This window comes from Ailuropoda melanoleuca, chromosome 14, assembly GCF_002007445.2.
Source record: "Ailuropoda melanoleuca isolate Jingjing chromosome 14, ASM200744v2, whole genome shotgun sequence".
Taxonomy (NCBI): domain Eukaryota; kingdom Metazoa; phylum Chordata; class Mammalia; order Carnivora; family Ursidae; genus Ailuropoda; species Ailuropoda melanoleuca.
In genome coordinates, this window is record NC_048231.1 from 93121448 (window position 1) to 93144180 (window position 22733).

The following is a 22733-nucleotide window of genomic DNA, read 5'->3' on the forward strand; positions in this document are numbered from 1 at the left end:
AGAAAGCGTGCTGCCAGCCGGCAATAAATCCTGCCCACAAAGTAGACTCTGTGGCCTAGAATACGTTTTAAGAATTACTTGAATGTTCCCTGTGCTAGAACCTTTCAGTAGGTTAAAAATAGCTCCTCAAGGTCTCTGGTCCAACCTGGCAACATAGGAAGACCCCAAACTCCCCTCCTGCACGCAGGTGCCCAGTCTACAGCGTGGACAGAGCAGTCTCTCCGGAAGAGCTGAGGGCTGACCGAGCAGCGTCTGCGAGAGAGAGACAGACACCGACCACAGGAGGAACAGCAGGAGAGACTGGACGAAGGCAACCTGGGCCGATGCTGGGAGTGCGGTGGGGATACTCCCGAGGGTCCGGGAGCAGACCTGGCTGCTGTGAGCACAGAAGAAAAGCCACAGTTTAAAGGGGCAATGAAAATAGAGGGGAGCCGGACCCAGAAGCCCGACAAACAGCCTCCAGGGCAGAGGGGCCGGCAAGGCCGTTTCCCGTCCGCTTCCACCTTCCTAGTTACACGCCCTCGCTGGCCCGTCACCTCCGTGAGCCATGGGTTCCTAGCCTCCCCCGGGTCCACTGTCCCACCAAGAGGGCCCCAGATGGCCCACACTGGGACACCCCTCCCTGTTCAGCATGCAGGTGTGACACGGGCACGGAGCACACTGTGACACTGCAGTCCCGTGCAGCTCGTGCTCAGAGCACTCCAGGAACCACTGGCCCCTGCCCACCTCTGCCCCAGACACCCTGCCAGGGCAGCCCCTGCACCCAGCGTCCAGCCACCCAGCCCACGCACCCCCACCTGCAGAGCCCTGGGGGCCACACAAGGCTGGTGGCTGACTCGCCAGCAGCCTCCAGCCAGGACCCCCTCGGTGTGGAAAGCCCTGCGCCTGTCCCAGCCCATGCCAGCCTCCATTCCAGCCACACCACCAGGCTTGCCCCCGAATAGCGCGCTCCAAGACCCCCCAGCCCATGACGGCAGCAGCTCCAGCCACAGTCCCCGGGCACACACGGTCTACACAGGGGCCACCACACACACAAGATCAATCCTTCAAGATGAAGCAGCTGTTCCACACAATTCATAGACACCTACACAGAAAGTAACGCAAAATGAGACCGAAAAATATGCTCCAAACAAAAGGAGACAAAACCTTAGAAAAAAGAGCTAAATGAAAGGCAGATAATCTGCTGGGTAAAGAATTCAAAGTAGGGGCGCCTGGGTGGCACAGCGGTTGAGCGTCCTGCCTTCGGCTCAGGGCGTGATCCCGGCGTTATGGGATCGAGCCCCACATCAGGCTCCTCCACTATGAGCCTGCTTCTTCCTCTCCCACTCCCCCTGCTTGTGTTCCCTCTCTCGCTGCCTGTCTCTATCTCTGTCGAGTAAATGAATAAAATCTTTAAAAAAAAAAAAGAATTCAAAGTAAAGTTCATAAAAATGCCCACCGGGATGAAGAGAAGAGTGGATGAACTCAGTGAAAACTTCAACAAAGTGATAGAAAATAAAAAAAAATTTAAAAAAACTAGTCGGGCTTGAAGAAAAGAGTAACAAATGAAAAATACACTCAAGGGAATCAACAGATTAGAAAATGCAGAAGAATGGATCAACAATCTGGAAGACGGTGAAGGAAGAAAGCACCTAAGCTGAGCAGAAAAACAAAAATTTAAATGAGACTAGGTTAAGGGACCTCGTGCACAGTATAAAGTGAGAAAACATTCACATTACAGGAAACTCAGAAGGAGAAGAGGGAGAGAAAGGGGCAGAACAATTATTTGAAGCCATAATAGCTGAAAACTTCCCTAAACTGGGGAAGGAAAGACATTTGGGTTCAAGAAACACAGTTTCAAACAGATGAACCCAAGGAAGTTCACACCATGACACAGACTAATGAAAATGCCAAAGATTAAAGATAAAGAGAATTTTAAAAGCAAGAGAAGAGACACGGCTGGCGATGTCAGACACGCCAGAGGGATGGATGGAACTGTTGCCCAGTTTATCAAGAGAACCATCTCGAAAATCCCAGTGACTGAAATGACAACAATCCTCCAAGCCTGGGATTTTTTTGTCTGAAAAATCAACAGCAGGCCATCAAGTTCTGGCAGAGCAAGGAATCTCGTGCTCAGGCCGTGGTTCTGCTGTGAGGAGAAGTGGGCCAGTCTCCGTGATGCAGCCCTGTGAGAGACAGCCTTTCTACCCCGCTTCATCACACCAGGAAGTTTGGGATGTTTTTCAGATGAGTAAAGGACCAGGTAAAGACCTTGACCTTTTTGATATGGAACAATTCAAAAGTTCATTCGAGGAATTTCTTCAGAGATTTTTAGAAAACATGGAGGTCCACTTCAGAGATGCTGAGGAATGCAGTGTGGACTCAAACTGCCTGGGGAATCCAATATAGAAAGCCAAACCAGCACAAACCTGCTTATGGGGTGCATTATTCCCAGACCCCCACACCACACTTCCTCCTGCTAGCCGAAGAGCAGTTTGCCCCTCTGGGTCGGCCATGGACAGTTGCTAGCAAGCACTGTAAGATTGTGAAAATGGGGGCTTCAGAAGCTGATATCTGGACTCTCTTAAGGCTACTGTTTTTATTTTTTTAAATACTGGAGAGAGAGAGCACGAGCAGGGGGAGGCACAGAGGGAGACAGAGAGAGAGAGAGAATCTCAAGCAGGCTCCCCGCCAAGCATGGAGCCTGATGGGGGCTCAATCCCACGCCCCTGAGACCATGACCTGAGCCCAAGTTAAGAGTCAGCAGCTCAACCGACTGAGCCACCCGGATGCCCCAAGGCTATTCTTTTTAAACAGTATAATCAGGGGCGCCTGGGTGGCACAGCGGTTGAGCGTCTGCCTTCAGCTCAGGGCGTGATCCCGGCGTTATGGGATCGAGCCCCACATCAGGCTCCTCTGCTATGCGCCTGCTTCTTCCTCTCCCACTCCCCCTGCTTGTGTTCCCTCTCTCGCTGGCTGTCTCTATCTCTGTCAAATAAATAAATAAAATCTTTTTAAAAAAATTAAAAAAACAGTATAATCAGACCTTTGAAACTCGTAACTCTACTACAGCCCGATAAGAAAGAACCGTTGAGCTGGAGATACATGTGGATTCAAGGATCGTTCCTGAAAACAGACTAGAAAGAGTCCAGGGGGTCACTCAAGAAACCTTCCTCAACCAAGACTAGAATTTGCACAACGTAAGCTTGAAACAAAATTCAGAAGTTACTTAAATGGAGACAACTTGGCTGAGGGAAAGGAGCCCCTCTGATGCCCAATAGCGTTCGCTAGCCTGCATCTTCCTGAAGCGCTGGAATCCTTGGCCCAGCTGGTATGCAGAGGCATCACTTTCTCCCTCCCTCACTGCAGACCCCATAAGGGAATGAATGGTTTTAAAATTAGAAGTAAATAAGATGAAGGTGGTTTTATAAGCACAGCTTATACGCATATGGGTTTCAGTTTGCCACAATCTAGATGGCTTCTGTTTANTCACTCAAGAAACCTTCCTCAACCAAGACTAGAATTTGCACAACGTAAGCTTGAAACAAAATTCAGAAGTTACTTAAATGGAGACAACTTGGCTGAGGGAAAGGAGCCTCTCTGATGCCCAATAGCGTTCGCTAGCCTGCATCTTCCTGAAGCGCTGGAATCCTTGGCCCAGCTGGTATGCAGAGGCATCACTTTCTCCCTCCCTCACTGCAGACCCCATAAGGGAATGAATGGTTTTAAAATTAGAAGTAAATAAGATGAAGGTGGTTTTATAAGCACAGCTTATACGCATATGGGTTTCAGTTTGCCACAATCTAGATGGCTTCTGTTTATAAACTTGTGTTTTAGAAATTAGTTCTTGATATTGACAGTTGAGAAATGTTCAATATAATTGTTGGGATGGTCTCTTTCCTCTTCCACTGGGCACCCCTCTCCCCCATATTCTGCAAAGCATAGCAACTGTGTTACGTTGTTATACATTAATTTCATGGCAACCACAAACTGAAAACCTATAATAGATACACACAGATTATAGGAAAGAAAGCCAACAATGACAGTAAAGACAGTCACAAGGAAAGAGTAAAAGAAGAAGAAAGGAACAGAGAAGAACTAGAAAGACAACAAGAAAACAACAAAATGGCAAGATATACATACCTACCAATGATTAGGATGTAAATGGCCTAAATGTTCCAATAAGAGACGCGGGGTGTCTGAATGGATAAAAAAGGAAGATGCATCTCTGGGCTACTTAGAAGAGACTCACTTCAGACCTAAAGACACATAGAGGCTGAAAGTAAAGAGGGAAAAAGATATTCTATGCACTTGAGGGGGGAAAATGGGGTAGCAATACCTATCTGATAAAGAATTTAAGTAACAAGAGACAAAGTAGGGCACTACAAAATAAAAGGATCAATCCAACTAGAGGATATAACAACAAATATCTATGAACCCAACATTGGAGCACTTACAACAAAGAAAATGTTAACAGATAAAAAGGGAGACATTGACAGTAATATGATAAGAGTAAAGGACTTTAACATCCCAGGACATCAATCATAGATCATCCAGAAAGTCAATAACGAATCTGTGTCCTGGGAGGGCGCCTTAAACCAGGTGAGCTTACCAGATGTATAGAAAACATCTCATCCAAAACAACAGAACACGCGTTCAAGTGCACATGGAACATCCTCCAGCATAGCTCACTTGTTCAGCCACAAAACACAGCTCAGTATGTTTAAGAAGATTGAAATCATATTAAGCATCTTTTCTGAACACCTTGGATGAAACTAGAAATCAATTACAAGAAAAAAAAAACTGGAAAACCACAAACGTGGAGCTAAACAACCAAAGGGTCAATGAAGAAACCAAATAGGAAATTAGAAAATACATGGAGATAAATGAAAATGAAAACACAACCCAAAATCTTTGGGATGCAACAAAAGCCGTTGTAAGGTGGAAATTTATACCAATACAGGTGTATTTAAAGAAAAAAGAAAAATCTCAAACAATCTAAACTTACACCTAGAAAAAGAACTAGAAAAAGGACAAAGTCCAAAGTTAGAAGGAAGAAAATAATAAAGATCAGAGCAGAAATTAAATAAAAGAGACTAAAAAGCAAAAACAATAGAAAAGATCACCAGAACCAAGAGCTGGCTCTTTGGAAAGATAAAATTGTTAGCCAGACCCACCAAGGAAAAAAAAAAAAGGACACAAAATCAGAAATCCAAGAAAAGTAACAACCAACACCACAGAAATACAAAGAACTACAAAGACTACTATGAAAAATCACATCTCAACAAACTGGACGACCCAAAAGAAATGGGTACATTCCTAGAAACATACAGTCTTCCAAAAAAGAATCAGGAAAACTAGAAAATCTGAACAGAATGATTACATCATGAAATTGAATCGGTAATCAAATATCCCCCAATAAATGAAAGAGCATTCACAGGGGAATTCTACCAAACATTTAAAGAAGAGTTAATACCTGTTCTTCTTGAACTATTCCAAAAATTAGAAGAGGAAAGAAAGCTTCCAAATACATTCTACAAGGTCAGCATTATCCCCATACCAAAACCAAAGACACTACAAAAAAGGGAAAACAATAGGCCAATATCCCTGGCGAACATCAATTCAAAAATCCTTAACAAAATAATATTAGCAAACCACGTTCACCAATACATTAAAAAGATCATTCACCACAGTCAGTGGGGTTACTCTGAAGATCCAAGAATGGTTCAATAGCCACAAAAATCAATGTGATACACCATATTAACAAACAAGATAAAAAATATGTGACCATCTTAATAGATGCTGAAAAAGCATTTGACAAAATTCAACATCCATTCAGGATAAAAATTCTCAACAAAGGTCAAAAGTGACAAACCCCAAAGCTAATATACTCTATGAAGAAAAACAGGGCTTTTCTTCTAAGATCAGAAACAAGAACGTCCACTCTTGTCACTACGGAAGTCCTAGCCATAGCAATCAGACAAGGAAATAAAAGGCATCCAAATCGGGAAGAAGTAAAACTATTTGCGGAGGACATGATACTATATATAGAAAACCCTAAATATGCCATCAAAAAACTACAAAAACTGATAAACGAATTAAGTTACAGGATACAACAACAATCTACAGGAATCCATTGCATTCCGATATACTAATAATGAAGCAGCAGAAAGCGAAATTAAGAAAACAATCCCATTTATAACTGCACCAAAAACAATAAAATACATTAGGAATAAACTTAACCAAAGAGGTGAAAGACCTGTACTCTGAAACCTATAAAGCACTGATGAAAAATTCAAGACAACGCAAATGGAAAGACATTCCATACTCATGGATTAGAAGAATAAATATTGTTAAAATGTCTATACTGTCCAAAGAAATTTACATATTTAGTGCAATCCCTACCAAAATATCAACTGCATTTTTCACAGAACTACAAAAGACAATCCTAAAACATGTATGGAACCACAAAGGATTGCAAATAGCCAATGAAAACTTGAAAAAGGAAAACAAAACTGGAGGGGTGCCTGGGTGGCTCAGTCGTTCAGAGTCTGCCTTCGGCTCAGGGCGTGATCCCGGTGCTCTGGGATCGAGCCCCACATCAGGCTCCTCCGCTGTGAGCCTGCTTCTTCCTCTCCCACTCCCCCCTGCTTGTGTTCCCTCTCTTGCTGGCTGTCTCTATCTCTGTCGAATAAATAAATAAAATCTTTAAAAAAGAAAGAAAAAGAAAAACAGAACTGGAGGTATCATAATTCCAGATTTAAAGTTATACTACAAAGTAGTAGTAATTCAAAGTATGATGCTAACAAAAATAAACACAAAGATCAATAGAACAGAATAGGAAACCCAGAAATAAATCCACAATTATATGGTCAATTAATATTCAACAAAGGAGGAATGAATATCCAATGCGAAACAGTCTCTTTAACAAATGGTGTTGGGAAAACCAGATGACCATATGCAAAAGAATGAAACTGGACCTCTTTCGCCACACACAAAAATAAACTGGATTAAAGACCTAAATGTGAGACCTTCCGAAATCCATAAAAATTGTTGAAGAGAACACAGAGCGACATCGGCCATAGCAACATTTTTCTAGATATATCTCCTGAGGCAAAGGAGATAAAAGCAAAAGTAAACTATTGGGACTACAACACAATAAAAAGCTTCTGCACAGCAAAGGAAACAATCAACCTACTGAATGGAAGAAGATATTTGTAAATGACATATCTGATAAAGGGTTAGTATCCAAAATATGTGAAGAACTGATACAATTTAACACCCAAAACCAAATAATCCAATTAAAAATGAGCAGAAGAGAGGCGCCTGGGTAGCTCATTTGATGGGTGGCTGGCTCCTGGTTTCAGCTCAGGTCATGATCTCATGGGTCGTGAGATCAAGACCCACGTTGGGCTCCATGCTCAGCAGCGAGTCTGTTTTGGATTCTTGCCATCTGCCCCTGCCCCCACTCTAAAATAAATCCATCTTTTCTTTTTTTTTAAATGAGAAGACATGAACAGACATTTCTCCAAAGAAGACATCCAGATGGCCAACAGTCACATGAAAAGATGTTCAGCGTCACTCAATCAGGGAACTGCAAATGCAAACACAAGGAGATAACCACCTCACACCTGTCAGAATGGCTAAAATCAAAAACATGAGAAACTGCAAGTGTTGGTGAGGATGTGGAGAAAAAGGAACCCTCTGGCATCGTTGGTGGGAATGTGAACTGGTACAGCCAATGTAGAGAGTTTCCTCAAAAAGTCAAAAATAGAACTACCCTATGACCCAGTAATGGCACTACTGAGCATTTACCCCCAAAATATAAAAACACTAATACAAAGGGACACATGCACCCCTATGCTTTTTTGCAGTATTGTTTACAAAGCCAAACTATGGAAGCAGCCCAAGTGTCCATCAATTGCTGACTGGATAAAGAAGATGTGGTGTGTGTATACACTATGGAATATTATCCATCCAACAAAAAGAATGAAATGTTGCCTTTGCAGCAACATGGATGGAGCTAGAGAGTGTAATGCTAGTGAAAAAGTCAGAGAAAGACAAATACCACATGATTTCACTCATATGTGGAATTTAAGGAACAAAACAAATGGGCCAAGAAAGNATCCACCAAAAAGAATGAAATGTTGCCTTTGCAGCAACATGGATGGAGCTAGAGAGTGTAATGCTAGTGAAATAAGTCAGAGAAAGACAAATACCGCATGATTTCACTCATATGTGGAATTTAAGGAACAAAACAAATGGGCCAAGAAAGAGAGAGAGAGAAGCCAAGAAACAGACTCCTACCTATAGAGAACACACTGGTGGTTGCCAGAAGGGAAGTGGGTGGGGAAATGGAACTAGGGGATGGGGATTAGAGAGTACACTTAGCATGATGAAAAAACAAAGTGGGAACTCAAGGGGGAAAAAATAACAGTGTGGTGACCATAATTAAAAAAAAAAAAAATTTCTCATTGAAATGAGTCCCATCCCTGCCTACCCCAGGTACAATCCGCCATGCTTTTTCCTGAGGAGCTGAAGCCACCGCATCTCACAGGTAAGCCCCATAGGATTTTTTCCTAGAAACTTCGTTAGGCATGCATTATAATCCTGTGTCCATATAACTTGCATATAATTTTCATGCAAACACTGTTAGGAGTCCTCTACTTTTCCAACGGAAATTTCATCGTGCTATTCCTTGGATTACAACGCATGGGGTTTTGTCCTTGTTCCCTCTCCATGAGCGGCACCTGCTCTAAGGATGAGACCGTGCATGTTGGGGAAAGAAAGGGCAGCGAGCAGAAGAAACTGGGCACACGGGTGAGCGGAGAGGCTGCCTTTCGTCTCCATATCAGTGGAGTCCGAGCATCCTAGGGCGGCAGCGGTCTTAAGAGTGCACCGAATGCCGCTTCCAGGCAGAATCCTGTTTCTCTGCCGAGTGCTTGGGGAAAGAAAGGGCAGCGAGCAGAAGAAACTGGGCACACGGGTGAGCGGAGAGGCTGCCTTTCGTCTCCATGTCAGTGGAGTCCGAGCATCCTAGGGCGGCAGCGGTCGCAAGAGTGCACCGAATGCCGCTTCCAGGCAGAATCCTGTTTCTCTGCCGAGTGCTTTTTTTTTTTTCCTTCCTGCTGGGGCTGCAAAGATGAAGGCTCCTTGACCCCCTCCTAAGCTGATGAGCAAGCTGAGCGCCCCCTCTGTGCAGAAGGGCTGGGTGAGCAGAGAGCAGTGAGAGGGCCACAGGGAGGGCGAGCAACCACGTGTTAGAGCCCGACCGCCTACCGCAGGGATGACAGTACCCAGAATGCAGTGGGGCAGGGGCGAAACCCGCCCCCGCCTGAGATCACACAGGGTCACCCCAGGTTCGAAATTCCCTGTGAGCCCCGGCCCTGCAGCGTGGTCACGGAGAACCAGCGGGGGTTCCTCCTGCCCACCCGTGGCCTCCGGACTCCTGTCTGGGACTTACCTGAGGGATAATGCGGATGTGCCGCCTCCCGTGAACCAACCAGGGAGAAGGGCCCACGTCCCGCGTCCCTGCCCGGATCAGCGTCATCCCCGCAACGGCTGCTTCACGCTGGGAGGCGCTCCGGAGACCGGAGACCGGAGACCGAGCCTCTGCCCGAGTGCGCGAGGCGCCAGGAGTCAAGGGTGAGGAAGACGGACGCTGGGTCCGCATTTCCAGAGCTCTTGAAGACTCAGACCCTCGGGGCACGAGGGAACCGAAGGACAAATACCCTCGGCCCACTCAACACCACTCACACCATTTTCCAGCCGTTTTTCTGCGGTAGGCAGGGTTTTCTTGGAGCAAGTTGGCCTTCCGCACCCTGGAGATGTGCACTGCTGCGCCGGCCGCCAGCACGCCCACCCAGCGCGCCTCCAGCTCACCCGCGGCCCTTCTCTGCAGCCCATCCCCAGGACCGCACCCCAGACTCACACACCCCTCCTTAAAGCACCGAGTTTGCACGCCGCGCCCCCATGCCAACACGCTGAGGCTGGGCCATACTCCCGTCAGCGGTGGAGGCAGAAGACCTCGGCGTCCCAGGCTGAAGATGGGAGGGAGGTTTGAACAAATCCTTAGAGGGGTCTCCACATGCCTTCCAGGCCAGGCATGCCTCTCGACCGCCACCTTGTTACTTGAACTATGCTTTTGCTAGACGCCTCCCTGAGATCTCAAGGCACATGACCTCGAGGTCTGTCCAGCGCGCTACCTTTCTGCATCGTCCTGGGCTGTGGAACAAGAAGGGCCCCGGTCCTCGCGGACGGCCCCACCCTGCTGTGCAATTCCAGCCCGCCGAGCTCACAGCTGCTCGGTCACCCCACATCCCTGCAGGATCGGTCTTAGACTCGAATCATGGTCCCGGGCCCCTCCATTCCCTGCGTGTCCCCCCCAGTTAGCTAACCCCAGCCCTTTCCGTCTCTGCTGCCAGCCTCCTGACCCAGAGACTCGGCTGCCCCTACCCTGCTGCTCTGCAACTGCACCTCTTGGGTTCTCCTCTCGGACTCTTTCCGGGCCCCTTTCCCGGCCCTTCTCCCAACCCTTTAGCGTGTGCAGGCCTCTCCCCTGCTCCTGAGTGTGTGGTCAGCTTTCCTCTCTCCTTGCCCTAGATCCTGGACTCTGTCCGTTGCCCCACCAACCCGGAACGCCCTCCCTTCCCAGCCATCTAGTGTCACACCTGGAGGTGACTTAGCAGGGTCACCAGTGGCCTCAGGACAGACTTCCAGTGACAGTGGCAGGTGAGAGCCTTCCATGGCACCTGCTGCACACAGCCGATCATTCCCTCGATCAAACACTCTTTTTTTGCCCCCCCCATCACTCTTGCTTTTCCTTCAAACTGGCTTCAAACTGTTGCTTCTCTGCCACATTATACAGGATGTTCTGCGGGAACCTAAGAGTTTGGCCCCACGCTCCTCCCTTCACCTCTCGCTCGCACTCCACTCTGGCCCCGAGGGCAGGCCTGGTGTCCTCATGTCCACCTCTGCCTCCTGGACACCTGCCTCCCTGGACCCCCGCACCAGGAACCCGACGTGCCCCAAAGCGGCACCTCCTGGAAGCCCGACAGCGGCAGAAGCTGGCATGTGTCCCCAAGGCCTCTCTACTTCCCAAACCCTCCTGACTAGAGAGACATTGAATAAATTTTTTTTAAATGAAGACAATTAGTTCAGATGTTTAAAAAAGGGGGGGGATATAAAGGAAATAGAAGTGGGCAAAGGAATAAAGAATTTTTGACTTAAGATTTGACTAAAAAGAAGCCAAGTTAAGGAGTTCTGGTCCAATGGCAACGTAGGAAGACCCTGAACTCTGCTCCTCCCTGGACATAGCGTATATAATGCTATTGATAGGGCCATTCCTCCTGAAGAGCTGAGGGCTAGCGGTTGCTGCACAAAGATAAAAGGGACCATGTAGCATACAGCAGGTGAGACAAAGATGCCCTAATGAAGGGACCCTCTGCCTCCCATCTTGTGAACTGCAGGGGGAAGGGATCCTACAGAGGGTCTGTGAGCAGCTGCAACAGCTGTGGGGCAGAAAAAAAGCCTCATGTTAAAAGTACAACCAAAATATAAAGCAACCACACCTATAACCCAGCTAAACACTGGGAGGGATACTGGAATGCTCTCCAGGTCAGAGGGTCTGGGAAGCATCCTGGCTACCACCTTGACAGTGTAGACAAGAGCAGGGTCTAGATGCCATATGTCGCCTGGGTGCCTCTGTGAGCTCCCAGCCCAGTCCCGCCCTAGATTCCCTGGGACACAGAAAAACAGGTGCAGTTTAAAAGAGCAACTAGAATAGAAAAGATGCAGACACAGAACTCTGCCAAACGGCAGGGAAGCTGCTGTGACTCTTCAGGTCCAAGGGGCTGGCAAGCAACAGGGTCTACATTCCCCCCTCCACCTTGATAGGACAGACAGGAGCAAGGTTTGTGCACCCCAGCTGGTCTGCTGTGTCAGAAAATACTGGGACCCTAGCCCACGTCAGCCACAGCTGTTCAACCAGGGCAGCCGCAGGATGGCTCACACGGGGACACCGCTGGTGAGCAATCACTACAGCACCAACGGATCTTACCAAGACGACACAGGTGCAAAGAACCCCAGAATTTTCTAAGCCTGATCACGTTGACTCCAGGTGCCCTGCCAACGCATCCGCTGTGTAAGTATCCCAGAAACCTTGGCTTGAACCCACTTTAGCTCCAGATGTCCTGCCAGATCAACCTCTGGTCAGTCTCCCCAGCTTGCACCCACCAAAGCTTCAGCTGTCTGGCCATGGCACCCTTTGAGAGGAGAGCCACAGAACCACTCTGGCCCTTGCCCACATCAGCTCCTGCCCATCCCACCAGGTCAGCCCCAGCATGGAGTGCCTGAGGACACCTGGCCCATGACAGCCACAGCTCCAGACAGCAAAATTCACCAGGCACACAGTCTACACAGGGAATACTGATATACAAGTCATTCCTTCAGGCTAAGAAATAGCAGTTCTGCCTAATTCATAGAAAAGCACAAAGTTAAACAAAATGAAGAAACAGAGGGATGTGTTCGAAATGAAATACTGAGACAAATCTCAGAAAGAAAAGAAAGAAACACCTATCAGGTAGATTGCTTATCTCCATTTCATTTAAAGAGTTCAAATTAATGTTTATAAGGCTCACAGGACTGGAGAGAAAAGTGGATGAATTCAGTGAGAACTTCAACACAGAGATGAAAAATATAAAAATAACCAGAGTTAAAGAATATGATAACTGACATGAAAAATATGCTAGAGGGAATCAACAGTATTAGAGGGTATCTGGAAGACACCCTGTCTGGAAGACATGGTGGTGGAAAGCATCCAAGCTGAACAGCAAAAAGAAAAAAAGAATTTCAAAAAGGAGGACAGGTTAAGGGCTCTCTTGGACAACATCAAGCCAATGAACATTTGCAGTATAGGGGTCCCAGAGGAAGAGAGGGAGAAAGGGACAGGAAAATTATTTGTAGATATAATAGCTGAAAATTTCACCAACTTGGGGAAAGAAACCAACATTCAGCTTCAGGAAACGGTTTCTAACAAGATGAACCAAAGGGGGTACACCCCCTGGTGCATAAAAATTAAAATGTTAAGGGTTAAAAAGATAAGGAGAATTTTAAAAGCAGCAAGAGAGAAGGAACTAGTTACATACAAGGAAAATGCTGTAAGGTTATCAGCTGATTTTTCAGCAGAAACATTGACTATATCATGCTTGTCCTTTCCGGCCTCCAAAGTGCTCAATGGAAAAAACCCTAAAACCAAAAATGCTCTCCCAGGCAAGGTTATCATTCAAATTGAAGGAGAGAGAAAGAACTTCCCAGGCAAACACATGTTAGAAGAGTTCATCACCACTAAACCAGCCTTACAAGAAGTGTTAAAGGGAATTAAGAGGAAAAGAGAAGGCCATAAATTATAAAAGGAAAACATTTCACGAGGGATTGCAAACATACAGTAAAGGTGGGAGTATAATCACTTATCAAGCTAGCATGAAGATTAAAAGACAAAAGTAGTAAAATCAACTATCTAAAAAAATTAGATAAGGGGACTCACTAAAAACTATGTAAAATATGACAACATATGGATGAAATGTGGAGGGTGGGAGTAAAAATTAAGGTCTTCTAACTTAAGTGACCACTAACTTGATATAGACTGCTATCTGTTTCAGAGATTATAGATGAACCCCATGCTAACCACAAGCCAAAAAACACAATAATAGATACAAGAAAAATAAAGAAAGCCCAGCATACCATTAAAGGAAGTCATTAATCACAAGGAACGAGAACAAGAGGAGAGAGAACTACAAAAACAGCCAAAAAACAATGAACAAAATGGCAAGAAGTACACACCTATTACTCATTAGATTAGATATAAATGGTCTAAATGCTTCAATAAAAGACATGGGGTGTTTGAGTAGATGAAAAAGGAAAACCCATTTATAGGCTGCCTAGAAAAGACTCCCTTCAGACCTAAAGACACATACAGGCTGAAAGCAAAGAGATGAAAAAGATACTCCATGTATATGGAATCAAAGATGACTGGGCTAGCAATACTTAGATTTGACAAAATAGAGTTTAAAAAATAACTGTAGTGGGGGCGCCTGGGTGGCACAGTGGTTGAGCGTCTGCCTTCGGCTCAGGGCGTGATCCCGGCGTTATGGGATCGAGCCCCACATCAGGCTACTCTGCTATGAGCCTGCTTCTTACTCTCCCACTCCACCTGCTTGTGTTCCCTCTCTCGCTGGCTGTCTCTCTCTGTCGAATAAATAAATAAAATCTTTTAAAAAAAATAACTGTAGCAAGAGACAAATAAGGACATTACATAGTGATAAAGGGGTCAATCCAACAAGAGGATTTAATAATTGTAACTATCTAGGCACACAACATTGGAACACCTAAACATATAATATTAACAGACATAAAGGGAGAAATTAACAGTAATACAATAGTAGTAGGGGATTTTAATACCACACTTTCATCAATGGATATATCATTCAGGCAGAAAATCAATAAGGAAACAGCATCCTTGAATGACACATTAGACCAGAGGACTAACAGATTTAGAAAACATTCTATCCAAGAACGGAATACACATTCTTTTCAAGTGCACATGGAACATTCTCCAGGATATACCACGTTAGGCCATGAAACAAATCCCAATAAATTTAAGATTAAAATCCTATCACACATCTTTTCTAACCACAACAGTATGAAACTCGAAATCTATTACCAAAAAATTGGAAAAAGCACAAACACAGGGAGGCTTAACAACATGCTTCTAAAAAACCAATGGGTCAATGAAGAAATCAAAGAGGAAATTAAAAAACAAAACAAAACATGGGGACAAAGGAAAATGAAAACACAACAACCAAAAGTCTTTGGGAAACAGCAAAAGCTGTTCTAAGAGGAAAATTTATAGCAATATAGGCTACCTTAAGATAGAAGAAAAATCTTGAACAATGTATCTTACACCTATAGGAACTAGAAAAAGAACAAACAAAGCCTAAGTTAGTATAAGGAAGGCTATAATGAAGATCAGAGCAGAAATGGAGATAAAAAACCAATAGAAAAGAGAGAGGACACAAATAAGATCAGAAAAGAAAGAGAAGTCACAACACATGCCACAGAAATGCAAAGAACTATGAGAGACTGCTACAAAAAATTATATGCCAACAAAATGGATACATTCCAAGAAACATACAATCTTCTAAAACTGAATCAGGAAAAAATATAAAATCTGAATGGAACAATTACTAGCCACAAAAATGAGTTGGTAATTGAAAAACTCCCAACAAACAAAAGTCCAGGACCAGATAGATTCATAGGTGAATTCTACCCAACATTTAAAGAAGAGTTAATACCGATTGTCATCAAACTATTCCAAAATTTAGAAGGAAAGCTTCCAAATACATTCTATGAGGCCAGCATTACCCTGAAGCCAAAGCCAGACAAAAACACTACCAAAAAAAGGAAATGAAAGGCCAATATCCCTGATGAACACATCAGTGCAAAAAACCTCAACAAAATATTAGCAAACTGCATTCAATCATACATTAAAAGGATCACTCACCATGATCAAGTGGGGTTTATTGGGGGGGGGATTCAAGGGTGGTTCAATATCCACAAATCAATGTGATACACCACATTATCAAACTGAAGGATGNAAGTTACATGCTCATCTCAACAGATGCAGAGAAAGCATTTGACAAAATTCAATGTCCATTCATGATAAAATCTCTCAACAAAGTAAGTTTAGAGGGAACATATCTTGGCATAATACAGGCCTTATGTGTCAAACCCACAGCTAACCTCAATAAGGAAAATTTGAGGGCTTTTCCTTTAAGATCCAAAACAGGACAAAGATGTCTACTCTCACTGCTTTTATTGAACAGAGTACTGGAAATCCTAGCCACAGCAATCAAGCAAGAAATAAAAGGCATCCGAATTGCTAATAAAGAAGTAAAACTGTAGTTGTAGATGACACATTACATAAGGAAAATGCTAAAGACTTCACCNAAAGACTTCACCAAAAAAAAAAAATTAGACGTAAAAAATGAATTCAGAAGTTTCAGAATGTAATATATGAAAATCTGTTGCATTCCTAGAAGCTAATAATGAAATAGCAGAAATATAAATGAAGAAAACAATTCCATTTAGAATTGGCAATTCCATTTACAATTCACTAAAAAGAATAAAATACCTAGGAATAAACTTAACAAGGAGGTGAAAGACTGTACTCTGAAAACTATAAACATTGATTTAAAAAACTGAAGACAACACAAATAGAAAGCTATTCCATGTTCACAGACTGGAAGAACATTGTTAAAATGTCCACACTACCCAAAGTTATCTACAGATCCAAAGCAATCCCTGTCAAAATACCAGTAATATTTTTCACAGAACTAGAACAAATAATCCAGAAGTTTGTATAGAACCATGGAAGAATTCAAAGAGCCAAAGCACTTTTAAGAAAGAACAAAGCTGGAGGAGTCACAATTCCAGATTTCAAGGTGTATTACCAAACAGTACAGTACTGGCACAAAAACAGACCTAATNCCAGAAGTTTGTATAGAACCATGGAAGAATTCAAAGAGCCAAAGCACTTTTAAGAAAGAACAAAGCTGGAGGGGTCACAATTCCAGATTTCAAGGTGTATTACCAAACAGTACGGTACTGGCACAAAAATCAGTGCAATCGAATAGAGAGCCCAGAAAGAACCCCACACTTCTATGGCTAGTTCATCTAGGACAAAGGAGGCAAGGATATATGATGGGGAAAAGACAGTCTCTCCAAGAAACGGTGCTGGGAAAACTNAAGAAACGGTGCTGGGAAAACCGGACAGCCACATGCAAAAGAATGAAACTGGACCACTTTCCTACACCATGCATGAAAGTAAACTCAAAATGGTTTGAAGACCTAAATGTGGGACCTGAAACCACAAACATCTAGAAGAAAACATAAGCAGTAATCTCTTTGACCTCAGCCTTAGCAATATTTTTCTGGGTAGGTCTCCTCAGGGAAGGAAAACAAAAGCAAAAATAAACTAATGGACTACACTAACATACCGCTTCTGCACAGCAAAGGAAACCGTCAACAGAACAACAAGGCAACCTACCGAATGGGAGAAGAGATTTTCAAATGAAATATTTAATAAAGGATTAACACCCTAAATATATAAAGAACTTACATAACTGAACATGAAAACCCAAATAATTCAATTAAAAATGGGTAAAGGATCTGAATGGACTTTTTCCAAGACGACATACAGACGCCCCAACAGACACATGAAACGATGCTCAGCACCATCAGGGAAATGCAAATCTAAACTAGTGAGATACCACCTTACACCTGTCAAAACGGCTAGTATCAAAAAGACAAACCTGTTTTGGACAGAATGTGCAGAAAAGGGAACCCTCCTGCACTGTTGGTGGGAATGTAAATTGAGGCAGCCACTGTCAAAAACACTATGGAGGTCCGCCCCACCACTGCCCATTAAAATAGTCCAGTAATTCTCACTGTTTACACATAGAAAATGAAAAGTCTAATTTAAAAAGATATATGCGCCCCTGTGTTTATTGCAGCATTATTAATAATAGCCAAGATATGGAAGCAACCTGTGTCCGTGATAGGTGAATGGATAAAGGAGATATGGTTGAAGAATATTCCATTGTGTATACCACAAGAAAGAATGAAATCTTGCCTTTTGCAATAACAGGGATGGACCCAGAGGGTATAATGTTGAGTGAAATAACTCAGAAAGACATATACCGTATGATTTCACTCATGTGGAATGAGTGAAACAAAACACAACACAAAACAAACACAAAAAATTAGAAACAGACCCATAAACACAGAGCACTGGTGGTTGCCAGAGGGGAGAAGGGGGGGGATGGGCACAATGGGTGAAGGGGAGTGGGAGTTAGAGGCTTCAAGTTTGGAATTCATTCTAAGGATGAAGGGTACAGCATAGGGAATGCGGTCCGCGGTATCGTCCTGGGGTTGTGTAGGCACACTTGCGGTGAGCATAGCAGAACTGTAGTTGTTTTAAGATTTTATATGCGAGAAAGAGAGAGACTGAGAGAACAACTGGGAGGAGGGGCAGAGGGAGAAGCAGACTCCCTGCGGAGCAGGGGGCCCGATTGGGGGCTCCATCATGACCTGAGCCGAAGGCAGACACTTACCCGACTGAGCCCCCCAGGCACCCCATGAACTGGAGAGTTTAAAGCACTGCCCTACACCTAAAACTAAAGTAACGTCGCGTACCAACGATACTTCAATGAAAAATGGAAATGAAGACAAATTAGGCTGTGGTGGGAGAGAATTTCAAAGAGCGGAAACTGCACAGGGAAAGCCCGGAAAGGAGGGGCACCTGTGGGGTATTCAGGGGGAGTGGGCCTCAATAGCATCCCTCCTCTTTGTCCCCCAGTTCCGAACATATAGTAAAATAAGACCAAAATAAGCAGAAAGGGCACTAAGATCACATTTATGGTTAAAGCTGATCATGAAGAATGTGGTTTGTGTCCCTGTGGCTTCTGACTGAGCCCCATCATCAGCCAGATGAGGGCCCCCCCACCGCGCAGCGCTTGGAAGTAGACCTCCTCCTTGCTCTGGCACAGAAAGCGCCCCCTGCTGGGGACAACGGAGAACTGGGGCTCCCCGGGGGAAGGGAGAGAGGGGCAAACCCTCCTAAGAGGGAGTACAAGGGACCTGAGAGCCACAGCTGGAAGAAGGCTCCTTCTGGCTGAAGCCACGGAGCTCGAGCTCAGTGGTTAGAGCTCAGAGACCCAGGGCAGGAGGGTGTGACGTGAGCCTGCAGATATCAGCGAGGCCGGGACGGGGGCGGGGTGTTGTTAGAGAAGGGCAAAAGCAGGTGTTTTCCAGGTGGCCGGCACAGCGATCGGCAGGAGGCAGGTGCTCAAATCGTTCCTCCTGCTGTTGGAATTTCAGACAGCGCTGGTGCTAATATCAGGCTGAACCCTTCTCAGTTCTTTGGAGCTGTGGAAAATGCCCTTTTAAGCCAGCCCGCCCACCGCCGCCACATCCTGTCTTCACCCTGTGTCGCAGGGAATGCTTATGAATTGCCCAGGAGCCTGGTGAAGCATTTCCCGATGTCTTTTAATTTGCTTATTGCGTCCAACAGGCCATTTCACATACTCCAAGATCAATAAATATCAAGTAAATCATCCAAAAACAAGTGGAAACTGCAATCTGGATAATTAGCTGACTTATGCCTTTCATGAGCCTCTGCCATTGTCCCCACAGCGGGCAGGTGCCCAGGAGCCCTTGGGGGGTCCTCTCATTCCTCACTGAGCCAAAGACAAATTCGAACAGACACCCCTTCAGGAGTTCTCGGTGAGAATCTTCTCAACAGAGGGAAACAGACGTGGCCTGATTGAATAAGCTCCACGGACACCTGCTGCAGGGCTGGGAGATGGGGGGGGGGCAGGTGTATGGAGAGAGCCCACTCCAGAGGGGCTCCCAGCGCCACCAGCACACAGCCTGGTGAAGAGGTCCCTTTCTGGCCTCTGCTGGCCGAGGACGACGACGACTGGGGAACGCTGTGGGTGCGGAGCTAGCAGAACTCCCCTTTGGGGTTGCGTTGGGGAAGCTGCAAGGGTTAACCTTCAGGAGCGGTTTTAAAGAAGGGTCAGATACCACCCCAAATGTTCAGCGCACAGTGTCTCAATCTTGACAATCGCCCTGGGAGGTGAAGACTATTCTTATTTGTGCAAGAAGCAGCTGAGGCTCAGAGGGATCCAAGGATGAGCTAGAGGTCACAACGCGGAAGCGTCAGGGCAGGGATTCGAACCCAGGCTGGCTGGCTCCAAAATGTCTGATGGTCCATTTCATAGATGAGACCATTTTCATCATGTGTGTTCACGTGGAGTAACACATGCGGGGACCACACCACTGCTGGCTCGGGCTGTTTTTTCACTGAGAAGTAAAAGTTTGCAACCCTTGGGTTAGAACCCTCATGTGACTAGGACCCGGGGTCCTGGCTGGCTCTGAGCCAACAGTGGGACTCTGGGCAGGTCCCTGGGGCCCAGAGACCTCCATTTTTAACAGAAGGCTGTGGCCACAGTGCTTGGGTCGCTTCCAGCTGTTACTTCCTGTTCCCAGGACAGCACTGTGGTCATCCATTAATCCCCCCAATTCATCATTAGTCGAACAAAAGCTCCAGGAGGGCGAGCAGTTTTCCATCCCATTTAGCTGCCTCACTGGAAGTGCTGCAGGGATTAAAAAGATAGTTTGGGACCATTTCATTCTAGATGGATGTGATTTGCAAAATTAAAAAAAGAACAGGAAGAAAATATGGGATTGGGAGGGGTGTCTCTCATTAAGGACACAATTGTGGCCTCATTGTCCTAGTGAGGTCCAGGGCAGGGGGCTCCTCAGGAGAGCACATGGGCTGCGGGGTGGGAGGTGAGCTGTACTCAGGGAGGATTCAGGAGATCACAAAACAGAGGACAGCATTGAAGGGGTCTCCTCAATGTGGAAGAAAAGATCTGTCAAGCCCCATGCAATGTATAGATAGGAAGCTGCTTTTATGTAGAAGGAGGAAATAGAACTCTGAGGTAAGGCTTGAGCACAAACTGTTTTCGGGAAAGTTCTGGTATCTTCTATCACCATCTTACAGAGACTATTGAAGACAGAAAGAATTATGGCCAGACCTTCAGAAGGCAGGGGGCAGAATGAAATCTTGCCATTTGCAACATGGATGGATTTAGAAGGTATAATGTTAAGTGAAATAAGTCAGAGAAAGACAAATCCCACATGATTTCACTCATACGTGGAATTTAACAGAGAAACTCTCAGAAAACAAACTGATAGTTACCAGAGAAGCACCAGGTTGAGGGAGGGGTGTGAAACAGGTGAAGGTCATTAAGGTCATTTACATAATGAGCAGAGTAATGTATAGAATTGTTGAAATATACACCTGAAGCTAAAATAACACTGTATGTTATTATGCTTGAATAAGAAAAAGTTTTAAGATCTTTAAAGATCTTTTAAGATTTTATACCTATAGGACAGGTTTTTCCAAAAAAAACACAAAACAAAAAACAAAAGAACAAAAAAAACCTTGGGACCCCACTTAGGAACTCTTTTCCATTTGGTTGATTGCTTACGCCTGAAAAAGGTTTGCAGTGGTGATAAAAAGTATCTTTAAGGATTTGGGGTTCCACCCTTGTTTACAACATTCTTTTCTAATTCCAAGATTTTTAAATGGCCACCTCTCGTCTTGGAAGCTCCTAGCAGAGGAGACCTTGACTTACCAATATTTGTATCTCAGGGTCTTGCCCCACGCCTGGCACATTACAAGCTTCCAACACATTTTTTTTTTTATATAAAAGAACGTGTCAACTTTGCGAACACCGAAACCTCGCTGGCTTTTTAATTGGTATGGTTATTTAGCGCATCTTTTCAAAGGATGGAGGTGGAACAACACTTTCTCTCACCCCAGAAGCCACGAACATGTTTTAAAATATGATTTTTTTCCTGATTATAAGATAATGCACACAAAAGTTTGAAGAGATAGGAATGTTAATGAGATGACCCGTGATCTAACACATTGTTTTATTCCCTTCCAGTTTTCCTAAGCACTATTTTTTAATGTGACTGTGATTAGGCTACATTCGGTATCTTTTCATTATGTTTTGAACATCTTCCATGTCTCTCTGCATGTGCATATATTATAAGGGTCAGAAACACATCCTATCCAATACAGAACTTCTGCTTTTCTACCCCAAAGGAATCTTTTCTTAGTTTTTATTTCAAAAACGTCAAAAGCATCCATGCAGTTGCTCCAGCCAAATCCCCAGGAATCGTCCTGATTTCTTTCCCTCACCCCTCTGCCCAGCCAATCTGAAAGTTGTTTCACCTCGAAAACATATCCCAGGTGGCCCTGGGGGGCACAGTCAGTTAAGCATGTGCTTTCAGCTCAGGTCATGATCTCAGGGTCCTGGGATGAAACCCTACATCAGTCTTCCTGCTTAGCTGGAGTTGGCCTCTCCCTCTCCCCTTGCTTCCCTCCTCCCCCTGCTCATGCTCTCTGTCAAATAAATAAATTCTTAAAAACAGAACAAAACAAAACATCATATCCCAAACCACCCACTCCTATCCATCTCCTTGGCTTGTCCGAGCTACCCTGCTCACTCGTTTTGGCTTCTGGAGAGGTTCCATCCTAGTACCACCCTGTTGGGGAACGTGATCTAAAAGACCTGACGGCTGACTGACGCGTGAGCTAGACCTGGACACGCAGAGGCTCCATCCCTCCTCCCCTGACCTTGGAGTGTGGGTTCCACTAGCCGTTCCCGCACCCCCAGGCCACTCCAAGGACACAGCCTTGAGATGGTGATGGGAGGTTGAAAACACCTGCAGGGTACACGTGACTGAGCCAGATAGGGCCTTTTACAGACAAGATTTGGAGGGCAGTACAGGGATCTATTCATCTCACTGTCGCCGCAAGACAAGACTTCTATGTAAGTGTCCTTCGCTGTTATTAAAATTGCCACCTACCAACCTGGAGAAGCCGGCTTCTTTTTTTGGTCTCTCCCTGCCTGATGGGAGTTGTTTCAGGTCATACCTGGGAAGCTCCGGAGAAGGTTATTTTCTAGCAGAACCATCGTTTCAAAACGTAGAAAAGGCTGCCACCCACATGCGTTTCTTTGGCGCTACACCAAATTTTGTTAAATCAGAAAATAACGTGCATGAGGTGGGCAGAGGCCCTGGAGGGGTACCCGCCGGCTCCGCCCTGTGCTGTCAGC

At 45.1% G+C, this 22733-nt stretch overlaps 1 pseudogene; it reads left to right on the forward strand.

The window, feature by feature from the left end:
• Positions 1-1964: 1964 nt before the first annotated feature.
• On the forward strand, positions 1965-11090 carry LOC100484089 (annotated as a pseudogene).
• Positions 11091-22733: the final 11643 nt, after the last annotated feature.